Source organism: Topomyia yanbarensis, chromosome 3 (assembly GCF_030247195.1).
Source record: "Topomyia yanbarensis strain Yona2022 chromosome 3, ASM3024719v1, whole genome shotgun sequence".
Taxonomy (NCBI): domain Eukaryota; kingdom Metazoa; phylum Arthropoda; class Insecta; order Diptera; family Culicidae; genus Topomyia; species Topomyia yanbarensis.
In genome coordinates, this window is record NC_080672.1 from 412,592,214 (window position 1) to 412,612,391 (window position 20,178).

At 42.4% G+C, this 20,178-nt stretch overlaps 1 protein-coding gene across 14 annotated transcripts in view; it reads right to left on the minus strand.

The window, feature by feature from the left end:
• Window positions 1–20,178, minus strand: part of LOC131693510 (RNA binding protein fox-1 homolog 2) — an 803,264-nt gene that overhangs the window by 386,274 nt on the left and 396,812 nt on the right. The gene's annotated exons all lie outside the window — the stretch shown is intronic.

Genomic DNA, 20,178 nt, shown 5'->3' on the forward strand with positions numbered 1-20,178 from the left:
ACTGGAAGCTAAATGGCTCACAAAAACGGGCTTCGATGTCAGGAGAAATTCCGTCATCGAAAAACTCTCAGCCGGAGTAAGCTAGATTCACAGCCAGTGACTATGCGTGTAGATCGCGATAAGCTGGAAGCCGCTTGGCTCTCAATAGCCGAAGAAAATCCGCCACCGAATAAATGAAGTTTTGAAAGCGAGCTAGCGCCATCAAGTAGCAGATAAATAGAGATGAGTAGCGCCAAGACAGTCTGGAGTTAAGATAGTACAGTCCTACAGTCCAGCGTTTATATACTACAAACTAAACACAACCGTTAATATTAATTTCTACAGATATCAGTGTACATACACGATGTAAAGACAACAGTCTATAGTCCAGAGATTACTAAGTGTAGACTACAGTTACAGACTGTGCAGTACAGTTCTCTACATTTTCTGATCTCAGTCTACAGACAGCGGTTAACAGACTACATACTACAGTCTGTAGTTCAGAAAACAGTTTACAAACTACAGTCTACAAACTACAGTGAACACGCTACGGACTATAATTTTGAGACTGCAGTTAACAGACTAACAACAACACTTGCAGAGAAGCTGAGAGACGTATTTTGGTCGGTTGTCGTGCCTACTGTGGGCTTCGAAAAGTTCTTCGATCTAAGCCTACATTCCACAGTCTGCATAGTATAGTCTATAGACTACATTGTACAAAGTACATATTGCAGTCTACAGGGTACAGTCTACAGAGTGTAGTCTACAGACTACAGTTTACGGGGTACAATCTGCGGGCTACAGTCAAACAAAGTACGCTGCTGCATGAAGCTGCCATCTGCAAAACGCTCATTAGACCGGTTGTCCTCTACGGCTACGAAACCTGGACTATGCTAGCAGATGGCCAAGGCAACGTGCCCTTAGCATTTTCGAACAAAAAATGGTGGAGTACTGTTTGGAAGTCGAAATGTGGAGAAGGTCGTATAAACCACGAATTGCTGCAGTTTGACGAACATCTCGAAATGTGAGCGGTTACCGTGGGCTGGACGGGTCATCAGAAAGTTGGACAACAACACAATGAAAACAGTTCTCGAAACTAATGCGATAGGAGAAGAGGTCACAGCACATCGAGTACGTTGGATCGACCAAGTTGGAGGAAACCTGAGCAGCTTTCGTGTTCTGCAAGGCTGACAGCAAACAGCCACTGATTCGATAATTCGGCTTTAAACTAAAAGGTATACCTACATACCGAGTAGATCGTGACCATAACTGGAAGCTAAATGGTGTCGGAAGAAATTCCGCCGTCGGGGTACTCTCAGCCGGAGTAAGGTAGATACACCTCCAGTGAATATTCGAGTAGATCACGACGAGCTGGAAGCTGTTTAGCTCTCAACAGCTATAGAAAATCTGCCTCCAACCGAATAAGTGAAGTTTTGAGAGCGAGCTGGCGCCATCAGCTAGCAGATAAAAGGAAACGAGTAGTACCAAGATAAAGAAAAAATCCTACGAAGGTGGTTGTGAAGGGATGATGGTCGGTATCTTCTGATCGGATCATGCCTTGATACTTGTAGCAGACATGACCAGGTAAGTTATACCTCGAAGCAAGAAGCTACGGCCAAAAACATGAGCAATAAATAGGAAAGGATATGTGCAAGAGTAATACCCAACGGTCTCAGGATACCTAACAGTATCAGAAAGATGAGAATAGGAGAAGCAAGAGGATTAGGTTTTGACAGTACGCTTGCTGGAAATTGTCTCTATAAGAATGCAATAGTACCAAAAGCTAGCAGGCGATAGTTCTCTCCAACATAAAAAAGAGAAAAGGCTATATTCTGCAGACAATAACCTACAGCCCAGAGTTTATAGACTACAGTCTAAAAACTACCGTTCATATTACTTTCGACCAATTTCAGTGTACAGACTGCGGTTCGCAATGTAAAGACAACAGTCTATCGTCAACAGATTACTAAGTGTAGACTACATTTGACAGGCTATACACTACAGTCTGCATCTACAGTCTACTTAATACAGTTTCCGATTTCAGTCTACAGACTGCGGTTAACATTCCACATACTACAGTCTGTAGCTCAAAAGTTGTTGCCGACAGATTACAGTTTACCAACTACAGTCTAGGGACTACAGTGAACAGGCTACGTACTACAGTCCTGGGACTACAGTGAACAAACTACGGACTACAGTCAAACGAATACATTTAATAAAGCATGGACCACAGTCTAGAGCTTAGAGTCTACAGATTTAGTTTACAGTCTACAGAATACGGTGTACAGATTGCAGTTTACGGAATGTCTACATACTATAGTGTACAGTGTAAACTCTACAAATTAGTCTACAGACCACCCACAGACTACAGTCTACATACTAGGTCTATATACTACAATCTATAATGTGCTGAATACGGTCTACATTCTACAAATTACAGACTATTGCTCACAGACTATAGTTAACAGAGTATGATCCATAGACTGCAGTCTACAGCGACAGTATAAAGACTGCGAACTACGGTCCAGAGTCGGCAGGCTACCTGCAACAATCACCAGAGTCTAGCGCAAGCAAATGAAAAGCTCTAATTAGCTCCATGGTTATGGTCCGAACTCATCCCCACTGTATGGCGTTTTTATAGTGTTTCAAGTGGGATCAACCCATGAAAACATCAGCACCATGGTCCGACAAATACCATTTAAAACCATATTTTGGTATTGTGAAATTTAGCACGAACCATACTTATGGTCTTTTTGAGGAGCTATATGGTATATCTGAGCACATAAGGAGTTGCTCGGGAAAGACGACACCTTACAGATTACAATCTCCAAGCTATATTCTGTGGACTACAGTCTACATACTATATTCTGTGGACTACAGTCTACATACTATATTCTGTAGACTGTACACCACAGTCTACAGACTAAAGTCTACGGTGTACAGTTTGCACAATATAATTCAAAACTTCAGTCTACAGATTACGTATAGAGACTGCAATCTCCAGAGTGCGGTCTAAAGACTGGAGAATGTAGTCTGCATACTACACACTAATTCTACCTACCAAAGTCTGCATACTATAGTCTACAGACTATATACAACGTACAAATTACAGTCTACAGTGCAGTAGACTACAGTCTGCGGACTATAGTCTACGGGTTACAGTCTACAAACTACAGCTCACAGACTACAGTCTACAGCTTACTATCTACAGAATTTCGAGCTTCATCGTCCGTTTGCAGTTTCCTCATCTATTGACTTCTGGCTACATTGTTTCGCTCAGAAAGCAACCGTCGCGCGAGTGAACGAATTTTTCCATACTTGGTCTATACTGCAGCAGGCGCAGGCGATCGATATGCAGGAAGTATGCGATAGACTGAAGTGGCGTGTAATTGGTCGAATCTAGAGGCATCATACGAACAGAGAGTAGAGAGGACCATCATGTTTGCTCTAATCTACCACAGCTGAGCAGTGAGATTCCTCAACATCTGAGGCTGCTATTTCCTACTTCGTGATCCGCAAAGAATTTGCTAGGTTTTCGATTCAAACTAACAATTTTCGGAGTTCAAAATATCTGGGAATAACCAGATTATGGTAAGAAATATACAACTCCCTGATATCTGGATAAATATATCCATTATAATTATTATAATATGCAGAGGTGAATTGTATTCTGACGATCACCGAACGCTGAACCGGAACTATTAGGTTTTGTCGCCTGTTAGAAACGCAACTGCGTTGAAGCAATCGGAGACTTCCATTATAGTGTGTGACCTAACTATCTCATTTCAGCATGGATTTGTTGAAACATTTCAGTGACGGCAAGATAGTTAGTTGTTCGAAATAATTGATCTTGGGCCCTCATTAAAATTGCACGATGTCAGTGTATCTGTAAGCTCAATACAAATAACGATGGATGACTGCAAGAGGCCAGTGTATTAATCGTGCTAAATAATCTTTGAACAGGTCATATATGCGGGGGTAATACGCAGTGTTATGTCTGAGTAGCCCCGCACTTTTTTCCATTACAATTGATGTAATGACTCGCGGCAACTCCCCTACAATTTCCAGAAATGTAAAATAAATGATTCTTGATTTAGAATTTTGGGTCGATGTCCCATATTGTTGGAGATTGTAACTAAGGCGTTTTGAAAAAAGACGATAAAAAATCTGCGACAGAATTTGACTAGCAAAATATTTTTTTTTTGATCGGCAAGAAAACAAAATGTATTTCGCGAATCAAAACGATGCATCGCTCGACCCAAGACTATTAAACCGGTAAAACCACAAACCTCGTTCTATAATCTGCCGGCTGTCCCGCCGGGTGGAAAATGAAGTTATTTTCATAACAATTTCAAAACACGTCAAACAGCCAATAAAACTCAACGACCGTAGGCGCGAACCGTAAAACATTTTTCCACCAACCAAAAAAAAAAAATAATTTTTTTAACAAACCAAGACACCTTGATTGAATTGGATCGTAAAAAAATTTTCTATCCCAGACACGACAGTTGTGGTATCCTCCAATTCAATCCTCAAACATACTTCGACCGAACTCATTAGCCAATTCGACGCACAGACAGCCAGCGAAGGAAAAACTCATCTTTTTGTTTGTTGATTTACGACACTTTCATTGTTAATGTCACCAATAAAATGTGTTCATCTCGGGAAGTGTATACATCTGTTTCCACCGAATTGCGGCTAAGCGTCGTTAGACGTACGTCAGAATTCACCTTTGAAGATAAACAGCGTACTTTTGAATGCGGCAGAGGCGCGCTCTGACAGAATGTTGATTTACTTTCGCGAGTGCTTCCAATTGCGAGAAACATTATCCGTTGGGTAAATAGCACAGGCCGGGTTGAAGCGACCTGGCGCAACTGGGTTCGGTGGATCGGAAAATTCGAGAAAAAAATAATAAATTTGAACATCTCATTAGTACAGCGAACTAATATGTTTGTGAATTTTCGTAACCGATTTATAGAGTGGAAACGCTTTACTTAATTGATAGCTAATTAGTGGAAAAAAATAATATGTAATGCAGAAAAATACATTAGCTTCTACCGAATAATCTATGTTTAAGTTATATTTCAGAAGTATCCAGTCGATTAAGGTATTTTTGAACCCACCGTGCTTCACGCAAATAAGCTGTAAAAGATACACGTATAGTTCCTTCCCAAGTAAAACATCTTAACTTAGGGTGCCCTTTATGTAAGCTGGATCAACAGTTCGAGTATTCCCCATTCCATCCAACTCCGTCCGTTCTACGTAGTGTCAGCAAAATCCTATTTATGTAGAAACGGCCATGATTACGACGGCGACGACGACGATGACGACAACAATAATAACAAAGGGGTGCGTGTACACGTGTTTCCTCGCAACCGAGCAAAAGTCCCGGGAAGATATATTCAATTAAAACGTTTTGCTTTTCTCATTTTCTTCCGGGCGATTCGGGAGAATGTAATAACTTTGCCCTTTCAGCGCCAACAGATGTCTGCATCTGATGTGCGACAATGTTTGCTTTCGTCTACCACTACCACTCCGTAAGCTGGGGTTGATGTTATGTTATTGGCATTTTGCTTATCATTCAAAGATGTAATGTAATCTTTGGAAAGATACGCCTCCGCGGAACCAATTTTGTACGCTTAGGGAGCCCGATGGATTGGTTAGTATAGATTCAGAAATTTAGTCATGGTGTGCGGCTTTCTGAGGGCGCAATTAATTTGGAAAAGAAAAGGACCAGACAAAACTTTTATAAATATTATACTTTTAAGACAAATATTCCGCTTTGATACCAATATATTATTATAATATTTTTTCACAAATGCTTTAGTAGGAAATGGAAAAGTGAACTCCGTTGGAATGATGCTTGTTAAGAAAGTTTTGGATACAGTTATTTCTGGTTTTTATACTGTAGATTAAAATAAAATGGAAATGGAAAAAGCAGGCTACAATTTACAGGACACCGCCTAGAGACTTTAGTAAACAATTTCCAGACTGCGGTCTGCAGAATACAGAGTTCAATCTACAGACTATAATCTACGGACTACAGCTTACAGACTACAGTTTACACACTCCAGTCGACAAAGTACAGTTTACAAAGTACAATCGACAGACTACAGTAGACGACTACAGTGTACAGACTGCAATCTACTGAAGCCAGTCTACAGACTACAGTCTACAGCTTACAGACTACAGTTTACAGACTGCATTCTACTGACCTCAGTCTACAGGCTATAGTTACAGATTACAGTCTACTGTCTTCAGACTACAGTGTACAGACTACAGTCTACTGAATTCAGTCTACAGACTACAGTGTTCAGATGGTATAGCCTGTTGGAAGCTCTAGCCATACTAGCCATACTATGCAATGAGGACACCAGCACAAATTTCCGCAGAAATGTACGGAAACCTATCATCAACGTTACCTTTTCCAGCCCGTCATTAGTGGCAAACATGAACTGAAGAGTTTGCAAAAACTACACGCATAGGGACCATCTAACAATCCGGTACGGTTTTGGTCAACAACACCAAGTGTCAATCAATACAGATGGCAAGAGTTCACGAGCGGAAGTGGAAGGTGAAGTCATTTGATAACGATCTCTTTGTGAAAGCACTTCAGGCAGCGAACGATTGCTTTGACATGAGCTCGGAAGAGTTAACAGAAACGCTAGTAAGATCATGCGACTCCACAATACCAAGAAAACTAGAGCCAAGAAATAGACGGCGTCCAGCATACTGGTGGAGCGAGGAGCCCGGAGCTCTCCGCGCAAGCTTTAGAGTCAGAAGATACGCCCAGAGAGTTAGCGCCGAAGCGGTCAGAGAATAGCGTAATATGGTGTTCCGCGTCGCAAAGGCAGCATTTAAACGTGCGATAAAGCGAAGAACTCGATTTGCTTTAAAGAGTTGTGCCAAAGTGCTGATCCATACCGTGTGATGATGGCGAAGATCAGAGGGCTCATGACGCCTATGGAATAAACTAAAGGTAATTGTAGAAGGGATCTTTCCGGAACACGATCCAATGATATGTTCGATTAAACCGTATGACGACGAGACGAACGGGACAATGTCGAAATGATACAAGTCTACAACGAGGAACTCGTGGAATTGGCAAAGGGTTTAAAGGTGAAGAAAGCGCCCGGACCAGATGGAATCCCGGCAATCCGGACACTCCCGGATATGTTCATAAAAGTATTTCAAAAGCTTCTAGATGAGGGCCCCTTCCCTGACAAATGGAAGATACAGAAGTTAGTGCTACTGCCTAAGCCAGGTAAGCCCCCCGAGGATCCATCGTCGTATAGACCAATACACCTGCTAGATACGCTCGGGAAACTTTTGGAGAAGATTGGCCTTCGGATTTCGGAAGGGTAAGTCTACGGTGGACGTAATTCGAACAGTGATCGAGAGAACCGATATGGCGTGCAAACAGAAAACAAGAAGAAATCGATACTGTGCAATGATAGCATTTGACGTCAAAAACGCGTTCAATAGCGCAAGCTGGCAAGTCATTGGGTAATCAATGCACAAAATGAGGCTCGCTAGCTACCTGTGTAGAGTTTTAAGGAGTGATTTTCAGAACCGGGTCCTGATCAATGAGACAAATCGATTAGAATTTCGGCAGGAAATGGAATGGGATGTATAACGGCGTACTGTCGCTTAAGCTACCTAGGGACATAGAGGTCGTCGAGTTCGCGGAAGGCATCGTAATAACGGTACTTGAAGATATACTTGAAGAGTTGCTGGGAGAAGTGTTGACGATGGAGGAGATCGACAGGATTGGAAACTGGATGCAAGGAGTGAAGTTGCAAATAGCCCATCACAAAACGGAGGTGCTTTTGGTCAGTAACTGTAAAGTACTTCAGCAAGCAGAAATAACTGTCGCGAAGCATGTCATAGATTTGAAGCGGGCGTTGAAACAGCTGGGCGTAATGATAGATGACCGATTGAATTTCAACAGCCACGTCGACTGTGCCTGTAAACAAGCGCAATCGAGGAGCCAAGGGGCTCTAAGAATGCGTGCAAGAGCACAACCCCGTCCCGAAGTAATACCCAACGGTGGGTCCCGGAAGAAAAGGGATACGGAGATACTAGAGGAAGAGGATACGGATACACAGGAGCTTGAGGTTTAGTCGGTTGGCTTGCTGGAGAAAGAGCTGCAATAAGAATCCGACAGTACCGCGACCATGTCGGTACTGGTCTCTTTTGAAGACCCCTTGGTAAAAAGACACAGACTACAGTCTACAGACTACAGTCTACAGACTACAGTCTACAGACTACAGTCTACAGACTACAGTCTACAGACTACAGACTAGTCTACAGACTACATTCTACAGACTAGTCTACAGACTACAGTGTACAGACAACAGTCTACAGACTACAGCCTGCAGACTACAGTCTACAGACTACAGTCTACAGACTACAGTCTACAGACTACAGACTACAGTCTACAGACTACAGTCTACAGACTACAGTCTACAGACTACAGCCTGCAGACTACAGTCTACAGACTACAGTCTACAGTCTACAGACTACAGTCTACAGACCACAGTCTACAGACTACAGTCTACAGACTACAGTCTACAGACAACAGTCGACAATCTACAGTCTACCGACTATAATTTACAGACTACAGTCTGCAGACTACAATATACAGACCACAGTCTACAGACTACAGGCTATAGACTACAGTTTACAGACTACAGTTCACTGTATACAGAGTACAGTCTACGTAGGGCAGCAAGGACAGGAGCTTAGGGGCTCAACTACTTCAACTCCTCGGACGTACTGCAAGTTGGGGAGTCTTGCTAGGATATGGTGCTAAATTCTGTTAAACTTCTAAAAAATGCCAAACTATGCCGCTTCTGCTAAGATTCTATCAAAGGTCGAAGATTTTAGCAATAAAACCACCCTAGCCCAACCGGAATACCAACCGGCACATCAGGATCGACACCAGTAAGATCTCAATTATGGCGTACTGGCGGTAGGGCACGGATGTGAATAAGAATTTCAATGAAATTGAATCACGGACCGACAGTTCGTCATTCCGTTACCATAGTAATGATGGATGATACTGGCTGCTCCTCGTTCCGTTAAAACTTTGTTAGGCTCCAAGTACGTTCGGCACTTTAGCTGGTGGAAGTAGGCTCAAATGAACATTCCTGACTAGCGCCGATCCGGCTCTGAACGTGGTACCCCATGGTACGCTGCCTTCCTCAATAGAGTGAGAGAGGATCTCAAGCTGAAGGAGCTGAGGTAGAACGCAATAAGAACCAGGCGTGCTCAGAAAGGTGAGGTGCTGTTCGAGCTGAGGAAGGATCCATGATCAAGAACTCGACCTATCGGGAACTCGTGTAGCCGAGTAACCACTGGTATCGGACGTATTGGTGGAAGTAACTGCTTAGCATCCTTCGTGTTGCCTGCTTGTAAGCAATAAGACACGTTCAGAGGAGCAAGATCTGAGGTAGTCAGAGCAGAATGTAAGGTGATATTCCGGGCGGTTAGTGCCGCTTTTAAACGAGAGATACTGCTTAGTAAGTTCTCCTGCTACAAGGAGCTGTGCAGAGAGTACACGCTAACCCCTAGAGTTAACAGTGCCGTGATGGCCAAAATCAAGAGTCCAATGACGACAGCTGAAATGTGCGTTGCGTTGCGTTGCGTTGTGACGATGATTTTGGCGGATTGCACACTGACTTCATCATGTTTGACTGCTGATTATCTAATAAGAGTTGCTTAGGAAGTGGTAAGTAGGAATTCATACCAATCCGACCCATATTAAAACCTCAACAGCATGATAGCCATCATTGCCGGCCGCCCCCATCTCCATCGTTCACGGGGAAGGATAAAGGATAAGGTAGACAGGAAGTGTTGATGCTCCACCTACTTAACGGAAGGACGACGATTCATCAGACTCTTCCATAGGTGTCGCGGAGTTGGTGGTTTGGAAGGGTATCAGGTCTAGGATTCGCTCCAAGCAAACGATGCGACCTGTAAAGCATATTTTATTAGGTAGTTGTTTAGTTAGTCTTCGAGTGCACGATCACTCGAAAAAGAGATGATCTTGTTTAGTTTTTGGTTATTTTTAAACTCTGGGCAGCCGGCTACCGAGAGTATACTATGTTCCCTAAACAAAAACAATTTGAACTCCACACAGCCGATTGTGGGAGTATTGCCTGGAAAAGCTAATCTTATCTGCGTAATGGGCCGGATCACTATTTATTGCAACAGTATTTGGACAGAACTCGCTACTTCTTCTCTACGATATATTTATTGGCTTGAAAACTACCAAGTGACAGCATATTATACTGGCAAAAATAGCGCGAGATGTTATAAATCAAGGAAAGTATTTCTTATTTTCCATATCGGATTGTTTGTGGAATACAAGTATACGAGCGATAATACCGAACACTGAAGGGAAATATAAAGGATTGTTAATCTGATGCACGGGCTTGTTAGCAATAACGGAGCTTTAAATTAGGTTCATAAAAACAGACGCGGCGAATTTTCAATACGTATTGAGCCGTGTTCATAGATACTAGTCAGATTAGTCGTATTGGGGCTAATTTCCGATCAACTATTCATTTTTACGGCAATGTTTTCTCGACTAGATCTGTTCGCACCCTCTCATTCTGTTCGCACCCTCTCATTCTGCGGTCTAAGGACCAAATGTCATCAATAGACTTAGAATCGCGTGGAGGCATGAGATAGGAAACTTGTAAGAATTTTGCTATCCCACCGTTTGACTACCAGAATGGATGGGAGAACAGTAATACTAGCAAATACCGACTACCATAAGAGCGGTGCAAATTTGAACGAGTGACGTAGAGTACTGCACTGAAAAAAGGACCAGGAGTGCGATTTTACGAAGTTTTAGCTTCCGATGGCCCTACATTTTCTGACAAAGTGAAGTTCTTGAATGTTGAGATTTTTATTACTGTTTAGAAAAGCAAAAGTATCATAAAGCTAGTGTCGGGCCTTCATGAGACCTCAAGAAGTCACTTTTGGAGGTATTCGTAAATGTAGATTTGTCGGTAGACGGTTCCAAATATAATAGAAAAATACCTAATTTAACACAACTACAGATCACTTGCAACATAAAAAGCTTTTTGTGAAATTCGACAGCTCCATCTTAGGCCAATTCAATAAATTTCCTGCATGAAAGTTTCCATTTTTTAAAAACGGTTTTTAAGCCAAAGCTTTGGAAGTTAAACCTTGGCGTGGAAGTGCCGGTATATTAATATATTCTGTTACTTAGTGTAGAATTAGATTTCGTCATTTACGGCTAATATACAACCGCCAGAAGAAACTTAAAACGTTGGTACACAATCAAGAAAGGCGAATCAGAAAAGGTATATGTCAGTGATTCACTAAATACAGACTGGAAAGAGGGTAATATGGAAAACCTTAAGGTCCGTCCAGATTAAGTCTTCGGTACGGAACAAAACCTCGGCCTAGGAACTCCTAGCATGTTGTTAGTCGCCTCTTACGACATGGGAGCAGTTCCCAGAGGTTCTATTCTTGGTTGAAATAGTGCAAAAAGATTTCAGCCCGCCGGACACCACACGGCTTCCAATGACGACAGCTGAAATGTGCGCTGACAAACTGAAAGTTATCGTGCAGGGTCCCGCATGGCCGTCTACACCGTACGTTGTTACAGACGGTGGAAATGCTGGTGACAATCGACTCTTCAACGACGAGCTTCTTATAGTGACAAAAGGGATGAAAGCGAAAAAAGTTCCCGGACCGGATGGTATCTCCAACGAGGCACTGAAGACCACGATCATAGTATTTCCGGACATCTTCGGGGTAATTCTACGGAAATGCGTGGACGAAGGTTACTTCCCAGATAGTTGGAAGATGCAGAAGCTGGTATTGCTGACAAAACCAGGGTAGTCACCAGAAGATCCAATATCGTATCGGCCTATATGCCTGCTGGATACTTTTGGTAAACTTCCGGAAATGGTCACTCTCAACAGGTCGACGAACTACGCTATGGATTATCGTAGAGGCAGTTCGGATTCCGGAAAGGGATCTCGACGGTGGACGCCATCCGCACAGTTATCGCGAGCGCGAAGATAGCATCGAAACAAAAGAGAATGATCGACGTGAAGAACGCCTCCAATAGGTGGCTATCGCCGTAGCGATACGTAGAATGCGACTATTTGTGCAAGGTTCTGAAAAGTTACTGTCAGAATCGCGAAACCTGGTCTGCGAAACGAATACGGGGAAGAAGTCGTCCAGGGCCACAGCGGGAGTATCTCAGGGTACCATACTCGGTCCAACGTTCTGGAATATAATGTATAACGGTGTGTTCATACACGAACTGCCCAGGGGAGTTGAGATCGTCGACTTTGCGTGTCCCGACGATAACCAGTGAAACCCTCGAGGAAGTGGACAAGTTGACGACAGAGACAATGGGCATCGTGGAAACCTGGCTGGCTGATGTCAAGTTGCAGCTGGGTCACCACAAGACCGAATCAGTACTGGTCAGCAACCGAAAAATATCCAGCGCGTCGTGATCAGCGTCGACGGACCCTCAGTTCCATCGACGCATGCGCTGAAGAACCTTGGTGTTCTAGTCGACGATCGGTTAAATTACAACAGCAATGTCGACTATGTATGCGAGATGGCTGCGAGGACAACTAACGTATTGGCAAGGATCATGCCGAACATCGGAGGAGCGCTGGCGGGTGTCTCATCTTCAATACTGAGGTATGGTGGGTACCGGCCTGGGCTGCTGCGCTGAACTCAACGCAGAACCGGACGAAGTTGACAAGTACGTTTCGCTTAATGGCTATTCGTGTTGCGAGTGTGTACAGAACGATATCGTCGGAGTAGAGGGCTATCCGGGCACGGATACTTCGGGAGGTACCTGCATAGGTTTGTACATGCTTCGTCACCCCTTTGCCAGGAGTGTGCGAACGAGGAGACACCGGAATACGTGGTCTTCGAATGCCCTAGGTTCGAAGAAGTTTAAAGGGGTATGCCCGGGGTATCGTCGAAGAGATGAACCACAATGAGTGTATCTGGGATGCGAACTCTTCGAGCTTCAGACTAGAAAGCCGCCGTGAAACCACAAATCGGGTTTCGGGAGAAATTCCGCCGCCAAGAGACTCTTCGCCGAGTCTAAATACATCGCTGGGGACCAGTTGAGAAGTATACGACATATCAGTTCAGGTCATCGGTGTGCCAGCGAATTTAACGCCAGGCTCAACTGAAATCGCCGGACCGACCTAGATTCACCGTCGGGACTAGACCGCGTAGGTTGTCTAACAGCCAGCAGAGGGTCGTTGGGGCGCCAGTGAACTGAAAGCTACGCTTCAGCCAGGATCGCTGGAGAGACCTCATTACCTACTAGTTGTACTGCTGACTAGGTTAGGTCCACCGCCGGGGATTTGATCGAGTAGATCGAAACGAAGCGGGGAGCTTAGACGGCTCACGAAAACAAGCATCGGGATCATGAGAAATCAACCGCCAAGATTCTAACTGGTTGGTAGCTGATTGGACCACGAAACAGACATCGGTACCGAGAGAAATTCCGCCACCGGGGAACTCTCAGTCGGAGTAGGGTAGTTTCCCCGCCGGATAATATCCGAGTAGATCTCGATAAATCTGGGACCTGAATGGCTCAAGAAAGCGGGTATCGGTATCGGGAGAAATTCCGTCGCCGGGGAACCCTCAGTCGTAGTAGAGTAAGTTCATCGCCGGGGACTATTCGAGTAGATCGTGATAAGGCTGGGAGCTGAATGACTCACGGAAACAGGAGCTAAATGGCTCAGGAAATCAACAGCTAAACGGCTCGCTGAGACGCGAACTAAATGGCGACGTAGTAAATGGAAACGAACGGCAAGAGAAGAGCTAAATGGCTCAAAGGTTGAGCAATTTCATGGTTCAAGTGAGACTTTGAGATAGTTGTGGAAAACTCGAGAGCAAAAGAAAGAGGTGCGACGAAAGCACAACGAGACACCCTCCCCCATCCCACGAAGTAATCCATTGGCGTAGTTCCGTGGGGAAGAAGGCCGAAAAAAGAGTGAGTCCCACACAGTGCCAGTACACTACAGGGCAGATTATTGAAGCTTTTGTCGTGACTAACGACTTACCTTTCAATATAGGGGCCCCTTTTCAAAATTTCGGAATAAAAATGATGTAAGATTTTCAATGCTTATATCTTTTTTGTACTGAATGGATTTAATCAATTTCTTCGGCATTTTGTCGAAAATATTTGAACCAATGTTGTATTAAATTTTGGAATATGTAGGACATTCATTATCAACGGAAAAATAGTGTTTTTAAAAATCTTTTGAAAACGACTCGGACAAGTGAAAATTTTCAGCCCATCCCGCACAGAGTCGTCAATATGGTGCACCAACCGAATAATAAAATGATGAAAAGTTTTAAATATAGGTCCACTACATGTTTGTTCCTATGATTATTCGTATTAGGTTGCTTGACGAGAGTAGCTGGTGGGGGAAAGCCGGCATATTCGTTTTGGTTATGCCATTAGAAACCGGACGGAAAGGAAAGGTTCATGCACGGCACGAGAACGAGCGAGAAAGCGATAGTAGTGCATATTAGCGAAAGCATTGCGTACATTTTGAACCTTAATAACAGATGTTTGCAAATCCTTCCAAGAAAATCAGTGAATGTGGCAGCTCTACCACTAAGCGAAAGCTACACCAAAACGAATGATGAAAATATTTTCATTTATCGCACAAAAGGAGGGCCATTCATCTGTACCGAAAAATTAATAAATAGGAACGCCTTGATGCAAAGCGTACTCATTCGGTGTGAGCTGCGAAAGGGGAATGTTTATATGTATGTACGCAGCAGAAACAAATCGTCGGCAAGGTTTGAATCGTTTCAAAAGATTCTCGTCTTGTATCACCATAGTTATCTACAAACCGTCCTTATTAGGACGAATGCATAATGGAAAAAGATGGGTTGGTAGTGTATATGACATAACAGGGGTGTCGTGACCACACTTGGAAGTTATTTCAAATCTTGCAAAGCATAAATTGACATAATTTCAATGATTATTCCTATATGAATGAAATGACAAATTTTCAGGTTAATACGGCAATAACTTTGCAATTTATAGAACAATTTTATATTTTTAGTTATCATATAATAACTGTCATCTCCTCCAAACAACTTAACCCTCTGCTGCCAACCCCGTGGTTTTGCAGGGTTAAGGAGAATCATTGTAAAATGTCCAATACACGATGATTTTATGTTGTTACCTCCACTAAAACACTTCAGAACACTCCCACCTGTCATACATGTACATCGTCTGCTTGTTGAAATCATTATATGAAATTATTGACCTGTATTCAATGCGGAGAACTCGGTAATAAAATTGTTTTACTGAATAGATTAACGAAAGGGATCCCCAGCAAAATTTCGCTGAACCCGGTGAATCGAACTTAATGCGTAAAATTTAGCGATTTGAAAGAGATACAAGCATAATTTTAAGAATATGATCATCCCGGTTATGACCCGGACATTACCCGCCCCTAGTTTTTTGCTAAGCGTGATTCATTTCTGTACACTAGGAAAAAGATTTCGAGAGATTTTAACATTGATATTTCAAAGCAAGAAAATATAAATGTGTTCATTTCATGAATGAATGTCTCAACGAGCTTAGAATCCAGCGCATCCCCTATCAATGCAGACGCCAACAACAAAGGTTCTTTTCAGAACCACAATAGTTATTATAAAGAATAACTTGAAACATTTCCACATATTTCATTGAGTATCATTCGATTTGAATTACAAGTCAAACGAGTAGTGACGACACTCCGGTTATGTCCTAGACATTACCCACCCTTTTGTTTAAATTTGACTATTAAAAAACATACTACTTCAAAGGACTACAATTCACAGACTACCGTCTACAGACTACAGTCTACAGACAACAGACTACAGTCTACAGACTACAGTCAATATATTACAGACTACAGTCTACAGACTACAGTCTACAGTCTACAGACTACAGTCTACAGACTACAGTCTACAGTCTACAGACTACAGTCTACAGACTACAGTCTACAGACTACAGTCTACAGACTACAGTCTACAGACTACAGTCTACAGACTACAGTCTACAGACTACAGTCTACAGACTACAGTCTACAGACTACAAACTACAGACTACAGTCTACAGTCTACCGACAACAGACTACAGTCTACAGACTGCAGTCAATAGATTACAGACTATAGTCTACAGACTACAGTCTACAGACTACAAACTACAGACTACAGTCTACAGACTACATATTCAAATTATAATCTACAGACGACAGTCTGAACATTGCAGTCTACAGATTAGTCTCCAGATAACAGTCTATAGATTACAGTCCACAGATTACAATCTGCAGAAAGCAGTCTACATACTACAGTCTACAGACGACAATTTATAGACTACAGTCTATAGACTACAAACTACAGTCCGCAGATTACAGACTGCTGTCTACAGGATACTGACTACACACTACACTCTACAGGTCTCTTACTTATACCCTCCAGGCTACCGACTTTAGTTGACAATCGTCAGTCTACTGAAACCAGCTTTAGTAATATTTATAGTCTACATATGTTAATAGTACAGTCTAATGACTACAATTTTTCCGTGACCTGGAATCTAAAAATAACCTCAACTCCAAGCTATGCAACTAGTGGTACCGGAATTCGGTCAGTACCTCCAATTCAAAAATAATCGCCCCTGGTCGAAATGCTGGAATCGCATCAACATACCTAACCGACTGACTCAGTTGTGCCGAGTTGTGGTTCACGACAGGCGCCAAATGTATTTGCACTAATTACACTTCCGAAACATCACAATTAGCTGCATTCGTCGTTCGGTGCAAAGTGCAGAAATTATCACTTCCATATGTCACACCTCCATTCGAACTCAGAGCTGCTGCTCGGAAGCTCGTGTGTCCAATTTAATTCGGCCGGTTTCGCAGAACCGCTCGTTTTAGGCATTTAGCCGTGACAAGTGACAACTTCCTACAGTTTGTGTGTGTGAACAGAGTGTTTGAAAATAATTTTCTCGGCAAATGCCACAAATTGGAATCTGACGACGACGGCAACGGCAACGGGTCGATTGAAAGTTTCGCATGTAGCATGTAACTTCCAACGGGACAGGGAATATTTATGGCGCTAGATAAATTTTAGGCGCTCGGATTTTTTTTTGTTTGCTCTGCAGTGTTGGAGTTGTTACGTAGCAAATCTTTGGGCGTTATGATGAATTGCTTTTCGGGGTGTAAAAGACTCGATGGTTTTTCACGCAAATAGCTAATCCCCGAGGAGTAAGGCATCAGAGCTGTCACAACGAGGATGTTATTTCAATTTTTATCTAAGTGATTTGGTTGTTAGGATACAAACAGCTTCGGAATGAGTGGTGGTGTTGGATTATGGTAAACAAATGAGTTCCACGGACAGCTTCGCAATAAATAATTGGGGGGCATCAAAGAAGTTTTTGATTTAATGTTTAATTATCGGAATAGTTTATTTACATCTAGGGGTTTGCTTCGATTCGTGCTTGTATTGTAACTATTTCTCGTTCGTTCCAGTGCTGCTAGTTTGATTTTATCGTCAAACTGACCCTCAAGTTGGTATTAGTTACTGATAAGATGAACTCGAAGTAAGGAAAATATAACTTTATCCAAGTTAGGTGTTATGCCATCACGGGGAAGCTTGTTTTCTATGAAGCTAGAATTTTTGCTAGCAGAAACTGCTGATTTCGCAAGGAATCTGTACTTTTTTTTCCATACGTTTATTTGACACGGCATTTGCAAAAGCTTTTTACGCCAGTTTCTTTTTTTTACATAGCACGTTACAAAAATCCTTAAGACTAATTTTAACTATACTAGTACTTTGTCTAAAACTAACACTGAAATCACTTTATTGTTTGCTTTTTTCCTTACATTGTTGTATTTCATAATGATCTAGTATTTTCGGGTGTATTTATTTACTTTTTTTTCTGTTATTGTCTAAATTTAAAAACTAAATATTCTAGGACACTTTAATTGGTGAATGATTAGCCTTGGATGAGAGTATGAGGAGACGCCTGTTTTTAGAAAATGATAGATAAGTTCCATGTATAGAGGATCGCGATACGCCAGGATGTCTCTAACAGGAACATGGATTGGTCTTCCTCGGACTTGTAAAGAATCTACTAATTGTGATCTGGCTTCACGATATTCAGTGCAGGACCAAACAACATGCTCAATGTCATGGTAACCCTCTCCACAAGCACAATGATTACCCTCAGCGAGCCCAATACGACGGAGATGCGCATCTAAAGTATAATGATTGGACATGAGTCTTGACATCACACGGATGAAGTCCCGACTTACATCCAATCCTTTGAACCATGCCTTCGTTGATACTTTAGGGATAATTGAGTGTAGCCATCGTCCCATATCTCCATTGTCCCAAGATGTTTGCCAACTAGCAAGTGTCCTCTGTCGAGAAGCGCTATAAAATTCATTGTAAGCGATGGGTCTTTCATATATTTCACCATCTAGTGCACCAATCTTGGCTAAATTATCAGCTTTCTCATTTCCCGCAATAGAGCAATGGGCGGGGAGCCACACTAGGGTAAATTTATAACATTTTCTTGTCAGGTTACTCAGAGATTCTCGTATCTTCCCCAAAAAGAATGGATCGTGATTATCAATCCTCTTTGAGCGTAGAGCTGCAATTGTGCTGAGACTATCAGTGAGGATAAAGTAATGGTTCGGGGGTAAAGTATTAATTATTTGAAAACTATAGTGAACTGCTGCTAGTTCCGCTATATAAACAGAGGCGGGTTCTGCAAGTTTGAGAGAAATTGAAAAATTATTGTTGAAAATACCGAAACCAGTGGCCTCACTGATTCGTGACCCATCAGTGTAAAACATTTTAAGGCAGTCTATGTGTTGATATTTACTTGTGAATATCTTAGGGATCTCCCGCGAGCGTAGATGATCCGGAATTCCACGAATCTCTGCTTGCATGGACGTGTCAAAGAATAAAGTGGAATCAGGAATATCTAGTATATTGACGTATGTGGGAACATACCTAGCAGGCGTTATTTCTTGTGACATGTGATTGAAATACACTGTCATGAATCTGGTTTGGGGTTGAAGCTCGACAAGTCTTTCAAAATTTTCAATTACCAGTGGGTTCATAACCTCACATCGAATAAGTAAACGAGAAGAGAGATCCCAGAATCGGTCTTTTAAAGGAAGAACTCCCGCTAGTACTTCAAGACTCATTGTATGGGTCGACTGCATGCAACCTAAGGCAATTCGTAAACAGCGATACTGTATCCGTTCCAGTTTAATAATGTGAGTGTTCGCTGCTGAACGGAAACAGATGCACCCATATTCCATTACTGAAAGTATTGTTGTTTGATACAATCTTATCATGTCACTTGGATGAGAACCCCACCATGATCCAGTTATTGTTCGCAGAAAATTTATCCTTTGTTGGCATTTCGTTATTAGATACCTAATGTGGCCTCCCCATGTGCCTTTAGAATCGAACCAAATTCCAAGGTATTTAAAAGTCAGGACTTGGGCTATCGTTCTACCAACCAACTGAAGCTGAGCTGGATCACGCTTCCTTGAGAAAACGACCAACTCTGTTTTCTCCGTAGAGAAATCGATGCCCAGCTTTAAAGCCCAAATTGATAAATTATCCAAGCTATCTTGCAATGGTTGTTGTAAATTTATAGCTTTTGGTCCTGTGGCAGAAACCACCCCATCATCTGCAAGTTGTCTTAAAGTGCATGGGCTGACAATACAATTATCAATGTCATTCACGTAAAAATTATAGAGAAGGGGGCTTAGACAAGAGCCTTGTGGGAGGCCCATGTAACTTATTCTGAATGTCGCCAAATCGCCATATGAAAAATGCATGTGCTTTTCTGACAATAAATTGTATAAATAATTATTTATTATCGGTGAAAGACCACATTGATGTAGCTTCTCCGAGAGAACATCAATGGAGACTGAGTCGAATGCTCCTTTTATGTCTAAGAACACAGACGCCATTTGTTCTTTTTTTGCGTAAGCGAGTTGGATTTCTGACGAAAGTAGCGCCAGACAATCATTCGTTCCCTTTCCCCTCCGAAAACCAAACTGGGTATCTGATAGCAAGCCGTTCGCCTCAACCCAATTGTCGAGACGTCGTAGGATAATTTTTTCCAACAATTTCCTG